Source organism: Acinonyx jubatus, chromosome A2, assembly GCF_027475565.1.
Source record: "Acinonyx jubatus isolate Ajub_Pintada_27869175 chromosome A2, VMU_Ajub_asm_v1.0, whole genome shotgun sequence".
NCBI lineage: Eukaryota > Metazoa > Chordata > Mammalia > Carnivora > Felidae > Acinonyx > Acinonyx jubatus.
The window spans coordinates 128,964,915-128,991,198 of NC_069383.1; the positions used below are offsets into that span (position 1 = coordinate 128,964,915).

General features: G+C 42.4%; 1 long non-coding RNA gene across 1 annotated transcript; it reads right to left on the reverse strand.

The window, feature by feature from the left end:
• Window positions 1–1,453: 1,453 nt before the first annotated feature.
• Window positions 1,454–12,011, reverse strand: LOC128314881 (uncharacterized). Its single transcript, XR_008297045.1, has 4 exons — window positions 11,833–12,011; window positions 11,190–11,450; window positions 9,313–9,403; window positions 1,454–8,642 (listed from the first exon to the last, which is right to left on the reverse strand). It is a non-coding gene; the product is annotated as an uncharacterized LOC128314881 (long non-coding RNA).
• Window positions 12,012–26,284: the final 14,273 nt, after the last annotated feature.

The following is a 26,284-nucleotide window of genomic DNA, read 5'->3' on the forward strand; positions in this document are numbered from 1 at the left end:
TAGTAGGGAGAGAAACCCATTCACAAACGATTTAGCTTCATAGCATCCTATGGTCAGTACTATGAGATAAAAATAGAGTGCTATGAGAGTTTCAACAGGGTGTGATTTAGAGAGAAGGTGTTTTAAGCTAAAGACTCAGAGGCTGAGTAGGAATCAGGTCAAGCTGTGAGGCAGGGGTTTATGGAACACAGGCCAAAGAGAGAGCATGCGCAAAGGCTCGGAGTTTGGTGTATCCCAGGATCTGAACGAAAGAGAACCAGTGTGACTGGAGTGCAGTCAGTGAGGAGAAGGTTAGGATGGGAAGCCAGAGAAATAGACAGAAACCTCCACGCAGGCATATGGGCTAAGACCAGGATGGGGGACTTTACGGGGGAAGCGAGCTCATCTCATTTCCAGGGAAAGAATATCACAGGAGACGAGGAAGCGGAGCTGCACTCACGTAAAAACCAGCGTGTTCGATAGGAAGCTATTGCTTTGGACCTGACGATGGCCAATAGTGGCTAGAACTATGGCGGTGGCCCTAGAGGCAGGTAGAGGCTTATGAGTTTCACATACCAATATGAGATAGAATGCGCAGAATTCAGCAGGGAATTGCATGGGGGGGGGGGGCGGTATGATGGGGAAAAGGAAAATGACAGGAATGAGTCCCAGCTTTCTGTCCATTTCATGTGAGTGTGGAAGAGCCATTCACAAGAGAAAGCCAAAGGTTTGTGGAATAAGGAATGAGGGAGAGCCGTGGTGCAGCCTGGCCTTGGTGAGTGGGAGATGTCTTGAAGACATTGCAGAAGCCATGTGAAGGAGGCAGATGGACGCACAGCATACTCTTTGGGATGGGCTGAGAGTAGGGGTGCTAATCATGGGCTATGACTTTGCATATCATGTTTGCTAAACATTAAAGCCCCAAGAAATAGTGCAGGCAAAGGAAAATACACCCATTCAGGCAGGAGAAGGAGAGGTCCAACTCTCTTTTCAAACACTTGCAAATTTCCCCCTGAACTGCTTGTGTGACTTTTGTGCAAACAAAAATTGCCCATATGCAAAACAGTTTTGCCTGCCCGTGTAGAATTATTTAATGTGCCTTTTAGGAAAAGTTTTCAACACTGTTGAAAGTTTGGAAAAATGTGTTTTCAATTCATCAATGTTGCCATGTTTTTTTGGGCAAGAGGCTCTGCCTTTTATAACCAAATAAAAAGGACTGACTTATACACAGGGAAAAAAAAAAAAAAAAAAGAGCTCTATTCTCAAATGCAAAATAGAAGAAAACAAATACCAGTTTGGCCAAAGGATTAGGCCAAACATTTTTGTGTGTGTGCAAATAAAACCTACGGTGTACATCAGAAGCAGAGACCTCCGGAGTCTGCCAACTTGAGAAAACATTGGCAAGAGGAGTTAAACCAAAAGATTATATGCCCTCAGGAAATTATAAGGCCGTTTCACAAATAGGGTCTCTACACTTTGATACAAAACCCCAACTCCCATCCCCATGTCACCAGCTCCCACCCTAACTTACCTGCAAATCAAACTTTTACCCTGACATCTACAAAGGACACAGATCTAGTGGGATCATTTTTATACGATCCTAGCGTGAGTAAGTCTCTTAAGCCTCCAGCCTGAAGGATATGGAGCATTTGCTTGGGATATTTTGTACTGAGAACTTCTTCTTTTCCAGGGGCTGCTCTAGTAACCTTGCTGGCATCAGCGTAAGTTGATGAGGTTTCATGCTCCGTATCTTTGACCACCAACATGCCCTCCTCAGAAATGCATACGTAAAATAGAGTCTATGTACTGTACTAACTGACTCCTGAATTTTTGTGGGCGGTTTGTGGTGACTTATATGGGTGACTTGGCCACATGCTGGAAGCTGGCTCTAAGTGAATGAAAAAATACACCCCATCTGGCAAAGAGATGAGTGCATACACCCTGGAGGTATTATGGGATATGCTTCCTAAACCGGAAATACTTAGGTACAGCCACAGCACCTGCAACAATATATGGCAATTAAAGGAGTCATAAAAGTCACCTTGAAGTTCTTCATCACTGTCTGATTGGGAAGAAAGGAAAGGAGGGTGTGAGGCAGGGATGGCACATGGGACAGAGGCAAGAACGAAGACTTTGGTTTACCTATATGCACAGTCATTTTCGACCTTTAGATAATGACTCTAAGTTTCTTCAAGATATTTGTTCCCTTTTAGGGCAAGTTTCCATGCTTGCCCTCCTTTCAAGGATGAACAAATATCTGAACAAAAAAAGTAAAAACCTTTTCTGGAAAATATTGTTGGAAGTAAATGAACAGGCCTCTGAGAACAGTCAGAACCCAAGAGCAAAATCTCTCCTGCAGGCTTGGATAGTCTCAGCCAACTGAAGCCTGAAAACCAGAATTTATTAACATTAACATTCTTATTGGAAACAAAATAAATCCTTACGAAAATATAACTTTAATTGACTGATAAACCCATCAGGAGGAGGAGATGTTTCTCCAATCCAGGCCGGAATGTTACTTTCAGCCACGAACAATCTTCAGGATAGTGATTTTCATTAATTGGATGATATATCATGTAAACATACTTACCTACCCATTTATAAAGTGCTTACATGTTTTTGAGACTTAACTAAAAAACAAGTTATGACTTTTAACAAGAGAGTTGCTGCATCTCTTAACTAATTCCCTTTATGGAAACAAAAAATATCATGATCTATAACCCATCACAGCTGTTTGGCTAGAAGTACCAATTACCTTCAATACCTTAGAGATACTTTTCCGATTTTTACAAGTCTGCAGTAGTAAATTTTTAAACCAATTTTCTTAAGGAGGATTGAGAAGATTTCTACGCTTTCAGGCATATGATGACGTATTTCATTTAACATGAATATAAAAGCAAGGCTTCCCCAAACTGGAGGACAAAGGACGCAGGGATTGAAAACAAAATACAACCAAAACAAAAACTCTGACTATTTAAAAAATTCTTTCTCTGGGTTTTGAAATGTGCTTTTCGCTGGCATGCGAATATGGGTGTGGCAGATTTATGGGAATCCACACCATACAAATGAGAAAGCCTGGTGACGAGAAGCCGGAAATTTGTACAGTCTCTCCTTGTCCCCAGCCCTAATTCCTCCTGAAAGCTCCCTGCGCCTGCAGAGGACTGGCTATTTTTCAGACAGCTGCAAGGTTTCCAGATAGGTAGCTAATTGCGTGGCTTCTCAGCACCTCTGCAGGCAAAGTAAATAAAGGAGTTTAGAAAAGTGACAGCACTTTAAATAACCAGATTATGTGGAATCAATAGAAATGCTCAGGAAGTTAATAAAGCAATTACTTAAGTAGAACGGGTACGGCAGGGAGGTGGGGAAGAGTAATGGTGTACTTTACCCCTAATATGGACAATTAAGAGTTGGCCATAAAGTTATCAAGCATGCCACCACACCTGCCTGTCCTTCGGAGATGCCCCTCTATGTGCCACCATTAATTTCTTCCTCTTCTTTTCCTTCTCCTTCTTCTTTAAACAGAGGAGTGTGCCTCTCTCATCCTCACCTGTCTGTTTTGCCAGTTTTGGGACTGCCTCCTGATGCTCCCAGATACGTGCGAAACAGTGTGTACCAACCTGTGCTGCCCCTCTCACAGGTACCACCACACCTCGGATGAAAGCCACCCGCGGCACGACTGCAAGTGCAACTGTGACGTCGACTGCAGTCTTTTTGAATCTTGCCACGAGACCAGCGAGTGTCTGGAGTTGGCCATGGAGATTTCAGAAATCTGTTACCGCTAGCACAATGAAGTCAACGACGTTCCGGCAGACCCTTTGGCCCCACAGGGAAACTCCATGACAATAAGACTGATTTCTATGCGCTGAAATGTAAGGATTGTACGCATTTCTTGGATGCCATAGACCATTTTATTCTGCACCTGGCTGGCAAGGGTAGTGTTGTCAACTCAATGGTCTTATTCCAAATTTCATTACTGCATGGCTCGTTGGAAAAAAATAGCTTGATCATGTGTGATGAACGATCTTAAATACCTCGTAAATGCCATAGGTACAAGGTGTTTCTTGACTGCAAAAAAGCATGCTAAACCACTCTGTGTTACTGCGTTCATTGGCTTGCATCATGGATTCAACTTCATTCACAAATTCAGGACAAATTAGTACATTCTTTTGGAACTGACATACATTAGCTTGTCTTTGTAATGGCCTCATGCATAAACATTATGCATTGTTGGTTATTATTAATAATGTATTGTATAACATCATTTTGTAATTAAAAATTTATTTATACAGTCTCTTAAAATTCACTTATATGTACAGTTTAGGTAGGAAAGGGAATTAAATGAATTAGAAACCATGTTCCTGTAATTACAACAGATGTCTCTAAGACATCTCCAGTGAATTTTGAATATGATGTACTTCAAGAGAGTACTGTAATTCTAGACCATATTATTATACATCTATGACTATGTCATAACAGGTTATGCATGTTCTTAATTTGTTACAGAAATACTCTTCTTTATTCCAATGAGCATAAATGGGAATTATATGCAAGTTTCACGAAAATGACCCCAGATAATCAATTCTTCATTTTCCTCATTTCTGTTTGTCAGGTACAATAAGCAACAGGATATTAAAACAGAATCAGTTCATTTTAATAAACTATCACTTATGCAGGAATCCAGAAGAAATACATGTTTAGGTACTAATTCACCATGAGTCTCCTAATACAGCATGTGCGTCAGAAATCATATTTTTCCTTTTCTGATAATTAAAGTAATCCACAATTATGCTGAGTCCCTCCTCATACTTACAGAAAAAAATGTTAAGATGTGATATAAACTTGGAAAATGATTTTCAACTCAAACAAATTAAAACAAACATTTTGGGGGAAAACACTCCTAGGATGAAGTTATATTGGATTCTTCTTTACTTTTAGTAAGGCACGGAATTGTTCATTAATGTGTGCTTATACATTCCCACGGAAATACACACACACACACACACACACACACACACACACACACACACACTTTTCTATCAGTAACCAAAGAACACAGAAGTGAAATGAGGAGGAGAGGGAACTTTCCACAATCCAATCAAACAACAAATAATACCAAAGTATCTGCTTTCGCCTGACTTAGGTACTTTCAGGCAAAAGCAACATTTATTTTGTGTCTTTCATAAGTGAGCACATTTTTCTATTCTGTAAGAAATCCCTCCCCATGTTGAAAACTATTAATCTTTAAAAAAATGTTTTTAAGCTGCTTATAGAAAGGTATTTAACTGCTCCTGTCTTGCTCCTGACAATAACAGCGCATGGACGGTTAATGCAGCTTTGTTCCTGTTTGACGAACCACAGAGCATGACAGTACCCTATACTGTCTGCCAAATACCTCAGCCTCTCTGCTTTTCAGAAGTTCAAGGACAACTCTAGACTCTATGCTTAGAACTGCAGACCATTAGCAGGGAAAAGAAGTGGATTCCTAGAATAGGAAGGGAACCTAGGACTGTTCCAATCCAATATTCTCATTCTCCATAAGAGAAAATAGGGGTCCCAAGAACTAACTTACCCCAGACCACACAGTGAGTTCAGGGCAATGTTACAAACTCCAACTGGTGGTCTCATTTTCTAACTACACTGCACCACTCGATAGTTTTCCACTTCCCAGTCCAGCTGCTACACCATGGTACAGCTGTTTCGATGGTTCGAATATTAAAATACTACCAGACCGGCTCATAAACAGTTGTTACCTTGTACCTCCTTAGTGTTTCCTCTATGCCTCCAGCCACCCTGGCCCCTCTCCAAGCACCCATCCCACCTTCGCATGGTGCCAGCCACTAAAAGAAGAACACCTGGCAGTTGCAGGGTCTCTGGGATCCCGTTCCAATAAGATGGTACCTGGCTGGTGTCATCGATGAGGCCCTGTCACCTTAGTGTTACATATTTTGACCATTATCGCTTATCCCTTTCTAGTCTATACTCTTCAACTGTGCAAAGATTATGCATTTCAAAAGTGAGTCGAATGCTTGTCAATTAGAGACATAAAAATTGCCAGGGCTGATTTTATAATGTGGTCACAATACTGCAAGATTTTTCTGTGGTCTCTCTACGGTTAGTTAACTTGCTCCCCACTCTCAGAATTCACCACGCTATAACAGAAAGGGTTGGTTATACAAAGTATGAAATTTCTTTTCTTTATAACCAATAATAAAACATCATCCTTTTTGCAAACATGAATGGCTCTTTCAATTGAATTCTTATACAATAAAACATACGCAGCTGGGAAAATGCAATTGCAGAGGTAAGACAGATGAAAGAGGAATGTGGTTATTGATTAAATACAGATATCAGAATCTGAGAAGGCTCATTTTTTTTCCTATAATGATGAAGGCGTGTGATTATAAATAATGACAATGTTATTCTTTAAAATGGGCTTCTTGGGGAACAGACTATTCCTATTTAAGAGAGCACATTAGATAAAAAAAAAAAAAGATTTGAAAACATACAACATTTATAGGGAATGGAAAACAGAGATTTTTCCCCCCACAGCAACATAACAAGATAGTTACATTGTCTTTGCTGTGTTCAATGGATTTCTATAAAACCAATGCTTCTCTAAAAGCCTACAAAATGTGGAAAGCAATGAGGAAACATAGTTACACTTAACTTGTTAATGAAAATTTCCCCCTACATAAGCTGATAGGTCTACAGAGTTCATTATCAATGCTGGACAAAGTTAATAAAGCAAAAGTCACTTCAGTTTTTTCGAAGGAAACGAGAAAACATTCAAGGCAAGGAAACTTTACATGTAGGAAGCATCACATGAAGGCACTTCAGCATTTTTTTTAACTACATGTGTAGACAGAAATGTTTGAAGGACAGAATTCATGATCCAATGGCTGTAAATGTCCCCTTCTATAAATGGACCTAAGGAATAATGTTTATACTTAAATAAGGTAGTTTGACTATAAGAGATTTGCTCATCAAATGTTAAGTTCACCCAGACTACGCAACCTGATGACCTAAGATAAGATTGCAGTACCTGGTTTAATAGTTTGTTGTGTGTTCGTTGAGGACGATATCTGAGCTAAAACCCAAAGAGTTTCCATGTATAGCCTCATGTGAGCTGTCTGGGAAGGCCAAGTGAACAGAGAATGAGTGTCTAGTGATTATAATCAACATGGGACTAAAATGTATTGTTGGGCTTCTCTACATAGGTCTAGATAGCCCTTGACATAACTGGGAAGGAGCCCAGGATATGGGGAGAGGGGAAGGAATGATGACAGATCAGGTCCAGATCATTATTTGGATGGATATACAGTTGACTCTTGAACAGTGAAAGGTTTAGGGGCCCTGATCCCCTGCCCAGTAGAAAATCCTATGATATAACTTCTGATTCCTCCCCAGACTCAACTACTAATAGTCTGCTGTTAACTGGAAGCCTTACTGATAACATAAACAGTTGATTAATACATATTTTGTATATGGATTACGTACTGCATACTTACAAGAAAGTAAGCTAGAGAAAAGGAAATGTTACTAAGAAAATTATAAGGAAGAGAAAATACATTCACACTATTGCACTGTATTTTTATAGTACTGCACCGTATGTATTGAAAAAAAATTTCACATATAAGTGGACCCACACAGTTCAAACTCGTGTCGCTCAAGGAGCAACTGTAAGTGTCACCTTCTGGTCTACCATCTTGATATGCTTCACAGTCCTGCTTTTGTCATTATCCCCAAACCAGTGGTTCTCAACTAGGGGTGACTCTGCCCTCCAAGAGACACTGGGCAACGTCTGGAGACATATTTGTTTGCCACAGTGGAAGCAAAGGAAGTTCTGCTAGCATTCGGCGTGTAGAAACTAGGAATGCTACGTAAACATTCCAGAACACATAGGATACATCTCACAACAAAGAAAGAACTCTGAATGTCCTCCTATCAGTCTCAGTGAACCATCCCCAAACTGACCTTAAAACACCACTGGAAATAGAATTGCCAGACAGCCCAGAGGATGCCCAGTTAACTTCAAATTTCAGATAAACAAAAATAACACCTTACTATCAGCATGTCCCAAATATGGCATGTGACATACTTATACTACAGAAACAATTCCTCGCTTATCTAAAATTCAGATTTAGCTGGGTGTCCTATATTTCTATTTGCTAAGTCTAGCAGCCCTGGTTCAAAAGACTCCACATTTTGAAAGGAATCTATGGAAGGAATGATCCCCCAACTCCCTCCCTGTCTCTGAAAGAGGAGTTGTTTATCTCTTTGGTCAGAGGCCAGGACATTCACTGGACCCCATTTTACAACGTGGTATAATTTAGGTCAGGGTGGTTGGCTTAAAGATCAGCAACAAAGCAGGACCACTCTCATTTTTCCTTCGGCCCCAGACTTATACTTTGACCTTCGACTAAGCTAGCTTCATCCCATTTTCTTTGCTTCACATTCCTGAGGAGGGACCTCAGTTAAGAACTATCTGGATACAAGGAGTAGAAAGCAGTAGTCCTTACTTACACCTTGACGTTTAAACTACATCATCTGGTTGAAGTTTGGCCAGAAAGACCCGTCCTGATTGGTGCTTGCACAGCTAGAAGGATGTATTTTTTTTTCCCTATCCAGCTATTTTCCTTTCCATATTGCTTGCTCTGTCAAAACTGTGGGGAAAAAGAGTGTGTGAGCATTTCTTGGGCCTGGATTCAATACCATCTACTAACACATGAACTTAACCGTGCACTCTTAGTGTATAATCAGGGGTTGAGCAGAGAACCTCCATGTGTTCCCTTTACTACATTATTTTTATTTATTTTACAGATGAGAAAATTCTCAATAGGAAATATTTAATTAAGTCTTTGTATATATTATCACAGTTCTCTAAGTAGCTCTATAAAACAGATTCTATTATTAATCCATTTTTCTAGGGGAAATAGAGTCTTAAGGAAATTAAATAGTCTGTCGGAGGTCACACACCCAATAAGCAAAAGTCACAAGGTGTGAGCTCAGGTCTGTTCATTTCAAAGCCCATGTTTTCAACCACTATGCCTAGAAGCTGCAGAGATGAAGAATGATCAAACCAAGATAAAGTTCAAGTATTCACTTCTAAAGCAAAATCAATCAAAAAAATCTAATGATGAGACTCAAAGAAAACCATTCACTGATGTCAATGTTTTAAAAGTTGTTATCCTGTGCAACGATGAGAATTTGGAACATACTCAAAATGCTTTTAAGATAAGTCCCCAATAAGTAATAAATGCAAAGTCAATGTATTGCAATTTAATCTTTATGTCAGTAGCTTTGGCCCATTCATCTGTAGTTATGAAGGCTTACCTTTTAGTGTTCCATTTTAGCAAAGCAACTTTGATCTCTGCCTCAAGAATCCATCTTGCACACGGCACCCAGGTCAGCCCTCATCAGCATTCTACAAGGGGTTCAGGAGCATGAACGTTTTTAATCACTCAACAACACTATGGTCAACCAAATGCATTCTGATACTTAGACCTTTTATCTCAAAAGCTATGCAGAAACCAAGGTCACGGCAACCTCTTTTATGGTTTATTGTTTCTCAAATGTACTTAGAGTGAATTTACAAAGCCACAACTTATTGTGTGGATACTGAGCTTTCACGAGGTTCAGCCCTCTCCAACATCAGCTTTGTTTCCTCTTTCAGCGCTTTCTGCCTGTGGGTCCTTATTTAAAAGCAAGTTCCCGTAAATTAAAAAAATAAATAAATAAAACAAGAATACCGAACAAGATTTTCCCAGTAGCTGAGCTGCTCATCCTTTGTAATTGAGGCTCTTCAGAAAGCTATATTAATGTCTCAAATCACTGCTGAATAGCTTTGAAATACCAGCTGCATTTCCCTCCAGTTGGGGTAGGAAGCCAAGAAGGTAGGAGGGGGCCAGTGTCATAACTCTGCCATTGTTACAACCAGGTTACTGCCGATGTGGGCATGGCAGGAAATCACTTTGCTCAGGAGGGGTGTCTGTCGAACTAACCCTGGGAGGTGAGGTGGAAATGGGATTCTAAATGTTTCAGAAGAGCCTCAGCAGATCCACAGATCTCATGAAGTTAGCTTGCTTCTTTGATGGCTCTCAATCTAAGCAATAACATGCATAAACTTAAGGTTTTGATCGACAAGTGACATTTTTACAATAATGGATTAGCAAAGTGTTAGAAATAATTTTGAGAACCGAAGTATCTGTGTGGCACCCAAATCATCCTGCATGCCACCAGTGGTCTTTGTGTAAATATGCTGAGGGACACTTAGTTCGACAAAAAGCAAGAGTGAGACCAACTTGGTGACTGGTTAGGAGGGTACTGACTACTGCCCAACTTTGGGTAAGACCTAGCGCAGGCCTGGGCTAAGGTGCTGGTGTGAACTGAAAGGTTGTGGAGGAAAAGAAGAGGCAAGAGCCATGTCTAGAAAGGACCTCGAAGGCTAGTTTGTATTTTACTTGGGAGCAGATGAAGAGCCATGGATGAATGGCAGGGGATTCCATGAGTAAAGTACCGTGTGAGAAAGCCTTGAGATGTACAAGTGTAAGGGACAGATTATGGCAAGGAGAGACTGGACACGAACAAAGTGGCACTTGCAGTAAAGGCATGGGGTGATGAAGGCCTGAAATAGTATGGTGACAGGGAAACAGGAGGGAAGAGATGGATGGGAAAGAAATTAGAAAAGGATCATTAGCCCTTTCTCAAAACTCTTCTTATTTTAAGACTCAAATATTCCCTACTGTCTATCACATATATGAGTCATGAAGCCATTATTTTCATTAGGGAAGGAACGGGTTGCAGGGGGGGTGGGGGGATCTATTCCAAGTGGAAAGTCAAGGTATATTTTTAGCTACATTAAGCCAGCCTTCTGCTGCTCTGCACACTGATGTAACTCCAACATAAAACATAATCTATAATATTCCCGGGGAACAAATCCAATTCTGGGTCATATAAATTTTCATATAAGTCCATCACAATTCATTCCCAAAACATCTCATTCTCTTTGAAAGCTGGAGCTGCAGCAAGTGATCAAAAAAGAGTCGTTTAAAATGGCTCTGGAATTTCCAGAGATGCTAAATCTAACCTGCCTACGGTGCAGGACCAATCCCCCAAACTTTAAATCAGAGGGAAAGCATTTTATGTTTTAAAAGATATATTCCTCAAAGTTTATCACAGTGTATTAAAGTCAAATGTGAGTTATTACTTACCAAATCTGGAGCTGATGTCTCCTCTTGATTACCCTAGGTAGGCGAGAATAAGTATCTTCCAACCAACATATTTTTTACCTTTTCATCTGCCTCTTGCTATTTACAATAGAGTGAAAAATAATAGCCAAGGAGTGACTTTGCAGGGTTGGACGAAGTGCAAATCCCATCTGACTGTAGCCTAAATTGTATTCCAGGCCCCTGGCAAGTTCTGTTGCATGGCGAAGAATTATGGAAACTGACTTCTCAATAGCTGGATGGGTCCTGGAGGAATAATCAGTGAAAAGTCATCTGATGAACTTTCAGCACATTTGCATTGGCTTAGAACCCAGTGTATATATTATTGGTCATGCCTGAAATTTACTTCTCCCTGCCCTTGCTGGGGCTTTCTGCACGAGGGAGCTAGGCCATGAGCAGGACGCCCCTGTGAAACCCTAGAGTGAGCAGAAATTTTATAACTAATACCATTTATATGGGAAAAATCCCTGCCAATTCTTCTGATTTTATCTGTTGTAAACATAACAATTGGTAGTAACTCTAGAGTCCTCCTAGGGGCTGAGAGGAGCGGGAGGATGAAAGGACATCCTTTGGTTTAAAGCTATCTTAGAAGGGTCAGTCTTCTCTGAGGGTGGGGGCAGAATATTACCTAGGTGGTCCATATCAGGGGAGCATCCAAAAGTTATGTTTCAAGGGCCCTCCCTTCCGGTCTTTGATGTGGTTGGGCTATTAGAAGGCTCCTGCTCCAGAACAGTCCATTATATTGCAAGTATATTCCATGAAAAGTCTTCAGTTTCGCCTGTAATAATAAGTAAGAAGGTCAAGGTCTACAAACAGACTTGACGTCCAACAATCCTGCGCACCCCCCCCCCCGCCATTTACTAGCTAAATGCAGTACTTAGTAACTAAACCTTTTTCAGCCTCAAGGTTCCTCATCAATAAAATGTGGCTGATAACACCTACCCCATGGGTCACTGTGAGGAATGGAAAAGATAATTCAGCAAAACCCTTAGGGCTGGTGTGGTACCTCCAGTACACTTGCTAAATTTCAGCTACAATTATTGTTAGCATCACTGCTCAGTTCATTTGTTTCCATAACACATGCGAGATGTCTATATCTTTATTTCTGCAATACTCCACATCATACCAATTTTTTGAAACTTACCCATTGTTTTTGGACAACCTTTCGTTATTCCCTGCTTCCTCTTCCGAAATGAGCACCTCTCTCTACTACCCATATTTCTTTTTTTTTTCCTCCCTTTTATGATACTGTACCCTTTTCTCTGAAATTAGTATAATACTTATGATAGCGGGTAATCATAATAACCACGTATAGGTGCCAGGCACTTCATGAATGTCCTCTCGTGCTTATATCACTAAATTCTTCTCAACAACCCCTGAGGAAGGTGCTATGATCCCCATGGTACTGATGAGGAAAGTCAGGCTTGCAATACTTAAACAATTTTCAAATGCCAAGGAAACATGATGGCAGAGTAGAGATTTGGAAGTAGGAGTTTATCTGATTCCAAAGCCCCTGCTCTTATCCACTTAAGGTGTAAGGCAACCATGGCTGAAAGTCAGGTTGGCCAATTCAACACTGTGAGGGGTTAAAAAGGGAGGGCAGTGGGAATGCCTGCCCTCCTGCTTAAGCTGATGAGAGGGACTTCAGTGTGACCACACAGAGAGCTTGACACATGCCCTTGTTTTTTTCTGGAAAAGAGGGGGACTGCATCATTTCCCACCCAGGAAATCAGAGGGGTGAGCCGCTGTGCAGCTGAGTGACAGAGAATTGCCTCCACCCAGAGAAAGCACCGCATTCCAGAGTGACTGCGGGCAAGGGGGTGTCATAGGTTAGGCAGGTGCAGTGTCCACAAAAACCAGGGCATATTTAGAACCCTCACTCAGAGGGAGGGGAGCAAGCAATAGTTCGATCTGCCATAGCCTCACCAGTTGGGAACTCTGGGGAACGGCCCCAGACTCCTTTGGCAGTTGACCTTGGGCACTGTTTAGGATACACAGGACATGCTATTATTGCATTAACCAGGTCTCTGTATTTCAAGGGCGATCTGATATCCCTGGCAATACTACTTGACACAGAGGTATAATGGTGGCCACTTTGCCAATGAGCTCAATCTGCCGTATCTAGATACTGAGGGGTCAGTCGCTAGGGCTCACACCTGGGCTAGGGCATCAGCTTCCCGATCACCAGGGAGTATCAGTAGCTCATGAGCCAGGAGGCAGAAAACAGTGAGGACTGCCTCAGGCTGTTACAGGCAAACCCAAATGTCTGGCCATACTTCCTGACACCATAAGGGCCACTCGTGATCATCCACCCCTCAGCTTCCCACTCTCTAAGCCATAGGGTCAATCCTTTTAAAACAGCCCAAATAGGCAAAGGGTTAATGGTCAGGGCTATTAACCGCTCTGAGTTCAGCCCCCTGGCTGCTGCGGTTTATTCCTTCCCGAGAAGCTCTCCCTGGAAGAGCCCTGAGCCCACCCCTAAGAGCTGGTGTTCTTGGGGGCATGTATACAGTTCCTGCCCCCTTCCAGAGCTGGAACCAAAAACCCTAGGGGTACTCTTTTCTTTTTTCTGTGGTCTCTGCCTCAGGGCTTGACCTGTATTTTTCAGAGTCACAGATAGGCCTATCTAACTCAAATAAGGGATTCAGGCACGGTGCCATGTGGGGACTAAAAGTACTCAACAACTCTAAAATCCCTACAAACTCTTGGACTTCTTTCACTTTCTTAAGCGTTGGAGAGGCTTGGACCGTGTCAGTCACAGTTTCTGAGACAACGCGTATCTTCCCTGACCAAACACCTCCCCGAACTTGACAGTGGTACCTGGGCCTTGAATTTTCCGTAGGTTTACCGCTCACTCATCCTCTCCTTCAAAGATGCAAAGGCCGCAGAGCGTCCTGCCTGCCGCAGAGGCCAGCCTTCACGCATGAGCATTGCCCCATCACTGGGCCCACTGTGCTGATGTGAGGGAACAGAAGAGGCAACAGCTCTTGGGCCACCATCCCGTGTCATTGATATTCTTGTTCAGTTCAGTGGAATGATCTTAGTTACCAGAAAACTCCATTTCTCAGAGTCTTTTCCATGAGTCTCCTGGAGGATGAAGCACTCTGCAGGAGCACTTATGCAAAAGCGTTGGAATAAAACAAAAGCTCTCTGATGAGAGCTTATAATAATGCAGTTGACAAGGAAGTTTGCTTATTTCTGTGATGTACATTTAAAACTAATAACTAGAATTATTGGGGCACCTGAGTGGCTTAGTCAGTTGAGAGACCGGCTCTTGTTTTCGGCTCAGGTCATGATCTCACAGTTCGTGAGTTCAAGCCTCACATCGGGCTCTGCAGAGATGGTGCAGAGCCTATCTGGGGAGATCCTCTCTCTCCCTCCCTCTCTGTTCCCCCCCCTGCTTGTACTCTCCCTGTTTCTCAAAATCAAGAAATAAACTTAAATTAAAAAAAAAATTACTAGAATTATGACTGATAACATCACACCAGGATGTGTCAGATTTTTAGGAAGTTCATATAACTTCTAGAACACATATTAGTAACTTCCATGCAAATATTTCCTACGGAAAGTTTAGCATCACTTAACTGACAATGCTTCCCATTTAATGTAATGCATCAAATAAGCCCTAATGAGTTTAATATCTCTGTTTTAGAAGGAGAAACAAACAAACAATCTTTTGAAATCTTCCAAAACGCTCCAGAAATCCCAATGTTAGTTCAAGGTCAACAAGACATCATTTAGAATTTGATTTGGGAGAAGTTTGTCAAAAATATCAAAAGTTCCTATAACATTTGATTAAGTAAGATTAGAGGTCACTGTGAAATAATAGTTATCCAATTAACAAAAATGACAAAAATTTCAAAGACAAATACAGAACGTTACGTGGTTGAAAAAAAATAATACCTTAGCTCTTTTAATATAGAAGACTGTTTTCATAAGTAATCAAAGGCATGATAAAGATAACATGAAGGATAGGAAATTATTTGGATAAAACACAGAATCTTTGTTTGCTAGACAGATGATTTAAAAGGTAAAGAAAAATCTTTCACTACTCCATTAAGAAGAGACCAGTATTCCAAGGAACCTTTGTCATGCTAGCAGATGAAAGAAAATTGTCTTACTTTTACTCTAAGTATACTATTGATGTTAAAGCTTGTTTTTCTTTAAGTCAGATAAATAGGGCTATTTTACAAATTAATTTCGGCAATACCCCTGGAGGTAGAAAAACATCAAATACACATAACCCATATCCAGAGACATACAGGCAGAGACCCCTTAACTTTCATTCCAGACTTCAGCCCTTGGTGAGGAATCTTATAGAGGCTATGACTAGTCTTGGGGGCAAGAGCTTCCCTAGCAATCTGTATTTAAAAATCCTCTTTTCAGAAAAAAAAGGAAGAAGGAAGGAAGGAAGGAAGGAAGGAAGGAAGGAAGGAAGGAAAGAAGGAAAGAAGGAAGGAAGGAAGAAAGGAAGGAAGGAAAGAAAGAAAGAAGGAAGGAAGGAAGGAAGGAAGGAAGGAAGGAAGGGAGGGAGGGAAGGAGAAAGGGAGGGAGGGAGGAGGGAGAGAGGGAGGAGGGAGAGAGGGAAGGAGCAAAACAGACCCTCTCCCCACCCCCTTTCTTTTTCCAGTCTCTGTGGGTAGACTTTGGTTACCTCCAGAGGTGTTTACATTTGAAAGACATGATAAGATTTACAACATCAAGAGACAGAGAAAGAATGAACGTGTTCTCCTAGGGTTTTTTTAGAGGTATATTCTATTATTAGAAGTCTAGGGTAATTGCTATGAAATTTTTGTTTTGTATCAGAGGTCATTTGTTTCCTCCTGGACCACCACAACATCCTCCGGCTCCTTTTCATCACCTTCCCATGGACTCCACCTCCTAGGGTCTTAATCAGACTTTGTCACAAGTGCTCAGACCTTCACCCTTCATCCCACGTGGCGTGAACCCTTCTGGCTTTGCAAAACCACATAGGAAGGTCTCCAACTTACCATCCTACATCCATCTACAGCCCCGAAGCCAGAAGAGCAGGGGACGCTTGTCTGTCTTTCTCTCACCTCAGCTCTTCTTCTAACTCTCTCACCAGAGTTTCAGCCTCTAGTTGGGCATCAGGGGTCAGTCCACTAAGGCAGCCATTTGTTGCCCTCCCCTTGGATCACCTTGGGCCAGGAGTTTTCCACACCCACCCAGCAAACCTTAAAAGTTTATATAGAAGCCTTAACTGGCTTCAATCACATATTCCATCCAGATATCTCAAGGTCACATTCCTGTCGCAAGGCTCTCTTAGAGGTCAGCTTCTGGGAGCAGGGAAGGCAAGGGGCATGTACAGTCCAAGGACTGGGGACCAGGGTAAGGAGCAGCTGATTGTCCAGGGTCCGGTTCACAGATCAACAGGCAGTCACGTCCCCTTGAGGACCTCCCCCAACAGAAGCTTATGCCATATCTAGGGGCACCTGCGTGGCTCAGTCAGTTAAACGACCAGCTCTTGACTTCGGCTCAGGTCACGATCTCAAGGTTCGTGAGATTGAGACCCAAGTCAGGCTCTGTGCTGTCAGCACAGGATTCCCTCTCTCTGTCTCTTTCTGCCCCTTCCCCCACTCGTGCTCGCTGTCGCATCATAAATAAAATAAACCTAAAAACAAAAATAGGAGCCTATACAATATCTAGACATGTTCTAGAAGGAAACTTGAATCATTAGAGATGTCTAAGCCTTTTAATCATAGGGGAGAAAAGAGAACAGACACTCATAGCTACAGCTGAGCACCTACACGAAGCCTTCAGGTGAACACTCCAGCACGTGAAAACGTCTTTCTTTTTATTGTATTGCCTGCAATTGCTTAGATATGCACTGCGGATGAGATTTTAATACGGTCCTTCTTTTTGTGGTAAAATCCAATTAAGGCCTTCTTTGGAGTGGGGGCAGAGCCACGTTTTGTGGGGCTTGCTGCTTAACACTTGGGAGAATCTTTTTTAAGAACGAAGAATGAAAAATATCTTAATTTTGCAAGTTTATAAGAACATATTAACAGGTTGAAAGGGGCTGAGCACAAGGGAGGATGGGAAAAGCATACGTTTCATTAGCTTCAACGTGAACCCGCTTCTGTCTGGGATACGGTAGCACAGGTTTTCCTTGCAATCTATTGACAGAGATCTAGCTGTCGAAAGAACAAGGAAGTTCACAGCTAATCATAAGGGGCCTCAGCAGGGCATTTGCACATGCTAGCACTCTCCAGACAGTCCTGTCTTATGCAAAAAGGGCACCACAAACGTGGCCCGTCGTGCTTCGAAACCACACACAGCACACAGGCTCCTCTGACAACTTGAGAAGGAAAATATGCTGTGCCAAGAGGAATCACAGGCTTCATTTCAGGATCCTTCCCCAGGATTCCCCATAAAGGGGACATAATTGCACGTAGTTATTCCAGCAAGTGCTTACAACTAAATTATTCAGTGGGAGCCGAGACTCCAAATTTCAGTTTTGACTTACCCTACTGCTTTCATTTGTTCTTCGACATCTTTAATTTATGGTTGTCTGGAAATCTAATTAGTTATTAATCCTTAGGAATTATGTGCTACAAGCATGATAAGAAACCAAAGAGGACCAAAGGAAGGTGAGAGAAGAAGAGTTAACTGAAAAATGTATTCCTAATGAACTTCTACGTAGATGGGGGGCTTTGCCACGTTCACTGTAACTAGGATTAAAGAGCGAGACCCTTCTTCAGTCAAGTCGTGGTATCTCAGCCCTTCCCTAAGACTGCTTAGCAGCACAGTCATTTCAAACAGGTATTTTGAGGAGAAAGCATTCTCCGATCCGGTGGTATCATATTACTCCCTCTTAGAGACTCATGGGGGGTATTGAAGGCTCTGAGAAGTCCTGCAGTAAGAATAACCTGCACGGACATGCTTGGCTCAGCATTGTCCAAACATATGAACTAAAGAAACCAGCCTATTAATAAGGGCGGATCTATCTGAAACCCTGATTGAAGCATTTGTTTAACATTTGGAAAGCGTCATAGATGATGCACTCGGTTGGGTATGATAATTCTTTGAGAGAGCACAAGACAGTTTTTCAGAGAAAATGAAATGACCCACCCCATCTTTGCAACCACACTGCTTCAAATAGGAATCTGCACCAACATGGAGCATCCATCTGCTTTAGCTCACAGAACTAAGATTTGGAAATCTTTTCAACATGACATCCAACAGAAGATTTTGATTCTGACACAGGGAAGTAGTGACACCCTCTCTCTTCTTATTTTTCCTTTTGTTTCATGGCATGCAACTTGCTCTTTCCGTCTCCGTACCCCATCCCTCTAAATATACATCGATGCCATTATTATTTTTTTTTCTTTTAACTGCTCGCAGTTTGAGAACCGTAAAAGTGCTCATTTATTGACTGATGTGATTCAGGAGAATCAAACAGAGGCACAACTTTGGGGGTGCCTCCTTCACATTATGCCATTTCTAGCTTATTCCAAGATGGCTCTACCTTTTTGTCACAATTCTGGCACGCCAGGGGACACGGGATATCCGTTGGCTCTTACAGCAGAGCCAAAATGCTCCCAAAATAATAAAGTAACTGTAGCTTCCATATTGATTAGTTATGTCAGAAATTCAGCTGCATATTCATTAATTCCCCTGAAAAAGAAACGTCTTGACCGCTGAGAAGCAGAAACCCCCACTTCTGGGGTATTGGGATCATCTTTAACCTCCTTCCAGGATAACTCATCTTACACAAGCCACTGAATACAGAGAAGCGGGTGCAATTTTTATTCTGGGAATTGTGGGATATTTTGTTCTTTGTGGCTCCTGCAAACTTTTCAAAAAGGACTACACAAGTCAATCCATAATGCACATTCCTAATAATCCTTTTCCCTTAGAGAGTCGCATAAATTCTCTAACCTTTAGTTTCCTCAGCTGGTGCATGGAGATCACACTCGGGCCTCATAGTTACAATAAAGGTAAAATGAAAATGTGCACGAGAATCATTTGGGAGAGGGGCTGACACAGAGCAAGTATTCACCAAAGAATAATTATTATTTCAAGCCAAATGCATGAGGAGGACCCCAATGCCCACTTTTCCCTCAAGTGTCCCAGTAAGAGGCACTTTTTATATGCAAATTTCAGTTTCTGATTAACTTGGTGGAGTCTTTCTTTTGTATCATTTACATATAGTTATCCCCCCCCCCAAATCTAATTAGTCATTAGTCCTTTGAAATCAGGAGCCATAACCATGATAAGGAACCACAGAATGCTACAGAGAGGGAGAAAGATGGATAGTTGCCTATCAAATGTTCATTCACAATGAACTTGCGTGTAGGTAGGATCTAAGCCACAGTGGCCCTAAATTAGCAGGAAATTTGCATCACTAAGAACAGTCCTGCCATTTCCATTACATGGAAACTGTTAGATTATATTTGAGTAAAATTGAGCTAAATTGGGCTAAAATCACATTTGGGGGCCTCACTATAAATTAGCCTGTGAAACCATTGAGATTGAGGTGAAATTTCCAAAAGCTTAGTCTTCATTGGGAAAATGTACAGACCAACAATTCCTTAGTGTTAGCTCCACCCCACTCCAATCTGTTACTTTTACGTCCAACGTCAAAGGCAAGCTCTCCTCATTCCAATTGTACCCTGAACACTCTCCCCCATAAAACACGGTTTAAAGGCCAGCTGCAGTGTGGAGCCTTTTCTCGGAGCCTACGGTTTCAAACAAACGACTGGGCAGAAGCCAGGATCTATATGGGCTCACGAAGACTGTAAAACATTTGGTGCCGAGTGGAAAAAGACGCCTGTGAGCTCTGCCAGACGTTTTCAGCTTTCTTGCACCTGTGCCAAATGTTTTTCAGTTCCCCTACCCCTTTCTTTTGAAGGGGGTGGGGGGGGGAGCAAGGAGTAGGGAGATAAGCAAGCTTTCCGAGGGCATATGCCATAGGAATTGAAAAACTTGTTACCACCATTAGACACTCATTTCCTGCCCAGTCCCCTTTCTGAAGGCAAAATGAGGACTTCCAAGCCAATCTTGGTTCTGACATTCTGAGCATTTGAGCCTACTTGACATTCATTCATCCTATCATACATCACAGTGGATTCTGAAGACCACCCTCCACCGCCCCCCCAGCCCCAGCCCGCTCCCTGCAGTCTGTCTGAAACCTCTTTCTTGAACTCTCAGTTGAATCACCCCTGCCCATCACAGACACTAAATTGCCAATTATTTCAAGGAAATAATTTGCACGTTGAGACAGTTTGTAACATGCAAAAATATGTGTGGAAGAAAGTATATGTTTCTTAAAGCAAGAACACCCAAAATGTTTTCAGAGGAAAGTGTGAAAATGTCTAAACATAGATGACATGATACAGATCATGAGAAAGTCAATTTGAAATTACCCTGGAACCTTGCGATAATGTTTTCAAAAAAAGGAGATTTCAGGGGAAGGGAGGTCCTTCCCGGACCCAGCACAGTAGCATCAAACATAAAGAGTTCCACAATGGTGTATTTATTCCTATGCATCATTTCAGTTAATCCCACAACTCTGAGTCCCGCCCCTCCCCCCATTTACAGATAAGGAAACTCTGAGGGTTAAGAAGATTGAATATATCAACTCATACACCTGGGGAGCAGGGCTTGGACTTGATCCCTAGTCTTGTCTCTGAGCTCTCACACACTAATAGGCTGGCCATGTTCCTCCGCATGAGAAGCCCCTTCAGCTCTGAGAGTTGTTGAGGGAAGAAAAATCACACTTAGAGATTCATTCCTTTGGCTTAAACTTGGATCTCTGTTAAGATATAAATGTTCTCTCAAGACAAAATATACAGCCTCATAAGCCACTGTCTCTTAACAGGAGTGAGAAAATTAAATCCTTGTCTCTGGGCATGTTTCACTAGATAGAGAGGGCAGATGCATCCCTGGCCTGCTGCACATGGGAGTGGAACAAAAGGCCAGCAGCTGCTGAAGGGAAGATGGTACCAACCAAGTCTCTTAAAAGTGTCGACTAAAACTTGTCACACTTGCTTGCTTAACACCTTCAATGTCCCCACATTGCTCCCTGGTAAATTCCAAGCTCCTCACCACGACTTACACTGTGATCCTTGCACAGACCTTCCAGCCTGAGCAGAGCCAGTCAGTTTCCCCAGTACAAGGGGCTTTTTATCCACCACAGGCCATTTGCTTTTGCTGTTCGTTCAGCTGGCTAACTTTGATTCACACTTCAGACCAGGTAACAAGTTTTGATCTCTTTCCCCTGAAACCTCAATTTCAAGTAGGAAGCCGCTGTTTCTGTTTCTGAGCACCTTTCTTTTCCTTCTTGCTACCTAATTACCGTTGTAACTCCATGGCAGGGAAGGTATGTCTTATAGTCCATAGTACCCTGATCCTGGTATATAGTCCCTGGTACACAGTTGGAATGGGTTTAATATTTAGCGAAAGAATGAACGGATACAGGGCAGCACAGTCTAATCTGGTATTTCTTGGTTGTTCGGTGAAGAAGAGTACATCTCAAAGTTCAGCTAAGACCTTCAATGTTTGCTTAACTGGACACACTAATGCAATTCAAGGGGATTTATGCCCACGTGGATCTACAAAAGAGACTCTGGCCTGTAAAAAGGCTTTAGATCCTAGAAAACTATTTTCTAAGGCCTAGTGTTATATACCCATATATAATACATACATATATACATACATATATATTTGTATTATGTGTGTGTTATATACACTGCCTATGTATATTACATATATTACATAATATCCACATGATTGCTATTTTGTCATTATTGCTATTGTTAGAGTAGTCCCCATTGGCCTGAAAACTTGCCATCTACCACGCACTAACCGGACTAGGCAATGTATATATATTATTTAGCTCAAACTTCATTAAAAAAAAAAAACAAAACATAAAACGCTATTACCACATTCATTTCACATACGAGGAATTAGGACTCAGCGCGATGAAGATATCTCACAGAGAGGTGTTAGAGCCAGGATTACAAGCTAAGTTCATTCAAAGTCATTTATCTTCGAGAACAAGGAATCTCCACCTCATTACTCCAAGGCGCGACAAAAACACAAAGCCAAACAACAAAAAACCGTCCTCTTTACCCATCTTTTGTCCTCTCACATGTGCACACACAACATGCACACACGCACCAAGCTTCAGTAACATACCAAAAATCCATGCAGCGAAGAGAGGAAAAGAGAAGAACACGAGGAAAACGAAGGCCACGGGGCTGTCAAAACTGTCTGCCGAGCACCTTGCCGCCACTCAGGAAGTACATCCCCCTTAGAACTTGAGCCTGTCTCTAAACACCTGTGGGCACGGCAAGCCTGTCACTCTGATCCCAGGACTGCACACAGAAGTCCCCTGACCCCAGCCGCAGACAGAACAGAGAAAACTGCAGCACCAGGGGGCAGCTAAGTGAGCTGGGTGAATGGCTGGAAGACAGTTATTCCCGTGCATAAGTAGAGCCCTGCTTAGGAGCAAAGCCATGGGCTGGGAGATAAAGATCCTAGCGCTACTAAGCTCCAGCAAACAGGAAGGCCCTCAAAGTGAGCCCCTGGAGGTCGTCCGGGGGTACTCAGTGTGGGGTGCGGGTGGTCAGTGGAGACAGGGTGGCCGTCCAGGGAAGCCGGGGGGACAAGATGCTGGCCTGTTCTTTCCCTGAAGCCACTGTGGCTCCAGAGTCTTAGGCGCTGGGGTCGCACCTCTGGCTTCCCAACAGTCATTCCACACACACCAAAAAGGATTCGCTGAGCACTAGGCTCCGGGGGGATGGTGACGGGCCTGAAAATTCCACTTCTAAACAAGAAGGGGAGCAGAAGCTTCAGAAGGGAAAAGGAGAAAGAGGGAAAGGATGGAGGAGAACTCCACAGGTCTAGGATTCTGACAACCCATCCAGCTTTGACATTCCCAGGTGCACGCTCGCTTACCCCCCTGCATCTGGATTTGCCCATCATCAAAAGGGGGGTAATGACCCGGCCGCGGTCTTGGCGAGGCCGTTGCGATGCGGGATTCCGGAGGAAAAGGAATCCGCCCTCTTAAATCTGAAGAGGAAACTGCTCTCTTAGCCGTCAAGTTCTTACACCGGCTCCACGAGCGGCTAAAAAGTCATTTTCCCTAGTGACGTATCTGATCATTCCTCGCGACCCAATAGGGGAAAATTCTAAAGGCGGACCCAATGGTATTTGTAGAACGGGAAATTCCCGGTGAATGCATCCTTCACAGCGCCATGCGCCAGTCGCGAAACATTAGTTCCTTGTCAACTTAACGTATTTTCCTGGGTTGCAGAGACTCCTCCCCTCACAGGCAGAGGTGCATTAGTGGGAGATTTATGCTAATATCTCAGCGGTGGAAATCATGAGGCTCACTATATTCTCATTCGGCCTGAGACGAGTAGCCCGGGTATGTCCTTTAACAGGATTTCCAGGAAGGATACTGCAGCTTAAGAAATGCTGATTTGCTGGCATTTATGTATTCCAGGAAGAGGGCTGTCTTAAGTGTATCCGAGCCCCAGCAGAAAATTATTTTAATGCCCCCTCCTCCCTCCACACGTCTCTAGCATCAGAGAGGAGCAGAAAATATCCATTGGCTACTGAAATGCTGGCACCGGAGAACGGCCTGGAACAGTTTTGAAGAGCCCTCATGAGACAATAGGACAACCCTTCTGGAGAATGGGGGTGCTATGCATCCCCAGCAACTGCTCCTAAGATGGCCGTGCCAGCATGTGTAACGGCCAACTGGTTCATCTTGCTAACTATAACGCTCAGCATATGGGGAGGGAGTGTTTATAGATATATACATACACCATACATTTTTCACAGCAAGTACATATAGAGACCATCCAACTGTATATTTTGCAGACATACAAACACGCACATATATTGTCCATATGTTCAAACAATTTTTAAGCTATATCATGAACAAATAAGGCTCTCTTTACAATGAAAGTGGCTAAAGGTAATAGCGGGCACTTTAGAGCAAGTGTTTTCAAAATGAGCAGAAGCGGGCTTCAATCCCAGCCTTACCTTCTCCAGCCATGTATCCTCTTCTAGAAGATGGGCTAACACTGGGATCTTCGGCACAGGATACCTGTGAGGACTGCTCGGGAAGACGTATGTGAAGCAGTGAGCACGTTGTCTAGTGCAAGGTAACGTGAGCCGAAAATGTGAGCATTATTACTACGGGGTACCAAACCAGGTCGTGACCAGTAAAATCTTGCCAAACCAGAAGTCAAATGTCAAGATACCATACAGGGCTCATCTGCAGCCTTCAACTTACTGCCCTATCTTTACTTCTCACCATCCCCCAGGTGCGCACCTTTCGTTGTACTTAACGCTATTGTAACTCTCTCCCTTCATTAGATTATGACCTTCTTGAAGTCAGAAACAGTGTATTTTTCGTCTTTGTTTTCCCGGCTTCTGGATCCGAGATCGCTTCATTGTAGGTACTCAGTAAATACTGATTGAGCAATCTATTATTGACAGATGCCAGCAAGTGGGAAGCGTCAGCTTCTGTCAGTCAGGGAGATCTAAGAATGTAAATTACCACAGTAAAAGCTGATCTCCTAAACAAAGAAGTCCAGATGAAGTCAAAGAGTACAAAAGAAGACCCATACTTTCTTCTGACATTTTCTTTCACCGAGGATGTACAGATGTACATATTCTCTCTAACCTTTTAGGGGAACACCAAAGGACAAGTGGATATGTGACAAAGTCCCACATCATTTTTCTTGCATATACCACCTCGTTAGCACATAATCTAAATGTTCAGTCTTGGCTCTTAAAGATCTTACAGACCCTTAGAAAAACCAAACACCTAAGTGAGGAATTCCTCTGGATATTCTATTTTGTGTTGTGGTGAATTTGGTGAATTCAAATTCTTACCGAAAGTGCAAATCCCTAATGCACGGAGCTATTATGGGTATGCTGAATTTGAGTCTCGAGCCGTGGCAGAAATACCTCTTGATGAAATGTTCTCTGGGCTGGCAAACAATAAAAAATTAAGCCTCATTATTATGTGCAAAGGTGTTTTGGTGGCCCAATGTAAAGACCCTGAATGGTCAGGACACCTCATTTTAAAATTAGCTCTCTCTCAGTGCGACCTAGGACACAACTTTGTACCATCAAAAGGGATTTTTATGCTAAGATTTCCTTGTTATTATGGAATAGTCCTGAGAAGCTTACCATATGAAGTCATTCTAAGCCATTAACACCTCATCAGGGATTCATTATCCAGTCATTTGGCAGAGTTTCTGGAGGAGACTGCAGAGGGAGCAGGGTAACAGAAAGAATAAATCCAAATCCTTGGATAATATCTGTGAAGTCAACAGCCCACATTATTATTTTTTGGCGCAATAGATTTGTGGGCCTGGGTCAGTTTACAAATAGCCACTTCCCTTAGGTGGACACTATGAATTGTCTACTCAGTGGATTCCTTCTGCCTCTCTCCTAAAAGAAGTCTAATTATCCATCAAGTACTTCCTGTATCTCCCACAGCTCATGTGTTTCAAAAGACCCAGGTGAAGTTTTAGGGGTAGAGCCTGATGAGAATAAACCAGTCAAGGTGAAGCAATGCCGTGGGAACTCTGATTGGCCCAAGGGTGGCCAGGAGATCTAAACTGAGCCAACCAGATTGAAAGGAGGAGGTTTTCTTCCTCACTTTCGGTTGGCGTGAATAAGGAAGTGAGGTGTCTTGGTTGCCATGGACAGCCACCAGCCACCAGATGGCCATACTTAAATCAATACCATACCTATATTCTTATCATTGGCAGAGAAGAGATAAAAAGAACCCAGATCTCTAATATTATTAAACCGCTGTGTCAATTAAAAAGCAAACCTATTCATCTCTAGACTTTCTGTTAAGTGAGAGATAATGTTTTTAAATATTTTTTTATACTTAAGTCAATTAAATGCCAGCTTCTGTGATATAAAAGAAAAACTACTGCATTAAATGTCCGTATTGATTTTCAGATGTAGTTCAATGTGAAAACATTAAAATGTGTATGGGAAGGTGGGGGAGGGGAAGTACTTATTAGAATTGGGGAAATCAGCTATAATACAAAAATAAGTTAGAATTGGCTTGGTTC